We start from the raw sequence: 2073 nt of genomic DNA on the forward strand, positions 1-2073 counted from the left end.
TAGTGCTTCCGGTAATACAACTGTTTTGTAGTGTCTAATTTTGGCCTGTTTTGATATGCTTTTCTGATTATAATGTGACCATGTGAGTTTGTATGCTTTTGGAGTCTTTCTATTCGTTCTGTGTTCGATGCCTTGTTTGATCCTCCTATTTGTGTGTATTCCCCTAAATATTAAAATTTTTCGACTCTTTTTAAGGATCCATACATCGTTTCCATGACGTGTACATTGTTGGTTTGTCGTTCCATGTATTGAGTCTTCTCATACGATATCTGTAGACCTGTTTTGGTAACTATTCATGTAGGTGTTCAAGTGCTTCCTTTGCCTCGTGTGTGTTATTACTAAGTATGGCTATGCCATCTGCAAATGCCGTACATTTTATGATTGCTCTTGTTTCACGTGTTCTTCCTAGCTGTTTTCCTTTAACTTGTTCTTTCCATGGTTTGACAATTTTGTCTAAGACTACGTTAAACATGACTGATGAAAGCCCATCTCCTTGTCGGACACCTGTGTGTAACTGGAAAGGTTCCAAAATTTCTCCCATGAACTTAATCTTCGAGGTGGTGTCTGTGAGCGTCTGTTGTATAATTGCCCTGGTTTTTCTGTCGATGCCATATTCTTCCAGTATGTTAAAGAGCGTTTGTCGGTCTATGGAGTCGTATGCTTTTTTAAAGTCAACAAAGGTAACTACAGTGTTTCTTGTGTGTCTGACTTTCAAAAGTGTTCTCAAGTTCCAAATCTGATCTATGCCTGACCTCCCTCTTCTGAAATCTGCCTGATATTCCCCTGTTTCCGGATCTGCTTGTGGTTCTAGTCTGTTTAATAACCTAGAAACATTTGTCAGGCTATGAATTAAACTGTAGATTCTTTTAACAAAAGAAATGTGAAATGCCCAGAATGAAATATGGAAATGAAGTAAAGGATCACGGGTTGAGAGAGTCTGGGATGTTTTTCAGTGGTTATATTATCGACTCGCCAACGGCCTTGCCGCAGTGGTAACACCGGTTCCCGTCAGATCACCGAAGTTAAGCGCTGTTGGGCTGGACTAGCACTTGGATGGGTGACCGTCCGGTCTGCAGAGCGCTGTTGGCAAGCGCGGTGCACTCAGCCCTTGTGAGGCAAACTGAGGAGCTATTTGACTAAGAAGTAGCAGCTCCGGTCACGAAAACTGACAACGGCAGGTAGAGCGTTGTGCTGGCCATATGCCCCTCCGTATCCACATCCAGTGACAGCGTTCGGCTGAAAGGATGACACGGCGGCCGGTCGGTACCGATACCGTTGGGTATTCCAAGGCCTGTTCGGATGGAGAGTTATTATCGACTCAGATTTACAAATAATTTGGCAGCATGAAGCTGCTTATCACTGTGTCGTTTCACCTTCCCTGTTCTGGCTGCATGCACTGTTTCGGTTAGGATTCGTGCCATGTAACAGTTGTAGCCTCTCCTGAGGCAAGCCAGCAAAAAACTGTTGTAACTGGTCCTCGATATCCGTTTGGGTTGGGATGTGTGTCACAAAACCCTTGTATCCTCCCCTGAGGCAAGTTGGCAAACAACTATTGAACTCTTCCTTGATATCCTGGATACTGATTGTGGGATGGAGTTGGCGTTCAAGCTGGCACCACACCTGGGGACAGATCTGGGAACCTTGCTGGCAACGGGAATACCTCAGCATCATGCAGAAAGTTCGTAGAGCCATTTGGTACCCGTGAACGAGCAATGTCCAACTGAACAACAGCACTGCGATTCTGTCGCATTAGAAGTAGCCTATGCCTGTGACGTGCCGTTTTGCCTTCAGAGTTCCCTCAGTCAGACCTGAAGTCACACCCAATGCCTACCATCACGACAGGAATAACACCACTGTGCAATTTTGGAAGAATGGGACGTCACTATAGCTCGCCAGCATACGAGGGGTTTTTGGGGTAGTACAGAACCGCGATTCATCGCTGGACACAATGCGATGCCATTCACCATTTCTGGGCACGACTCCACTCCAAACGCAGCTGTTTGTTTTAACCGTTTCCATGCATGAGACGCTAACTCCCTAGCATGGAAGATAGTTTTCGACCAATGGTGCGAA

At 45.4% G+C, this 2073-nt stretch overlaps 1 pseudogene; it reads left to right on the forward strand.

Moving 5' to 3' along the window:
- The first annotated feature begins 971 nt into the window (after positions 1 to 971).
- On the forward strand, positions 972 to 1089 carry LOC126426973 (5S ribosomal RNA; annotated as a pseudogene).
- Positions 1090 to 2073: the final 984 nt, after the last annotated feature.

Source organism: Schistocerca serialis, chromosome 1 (genome assembly GCF_023864345.2).
Source record: "Schistocerca serialis cubense isolate TAMUIC-IGC-003099 chromosome 1, iqSchSeri2.2, whole genome shotgun sequence".
In the NCBI taxonomy this organism is placed as follows: domain Eukaryota; kingdom Metazoa; phylum Arthropoda; class Insecta; order Orthoptera; family Acrididae; genus Schistocerca; species Schistocerca serialis.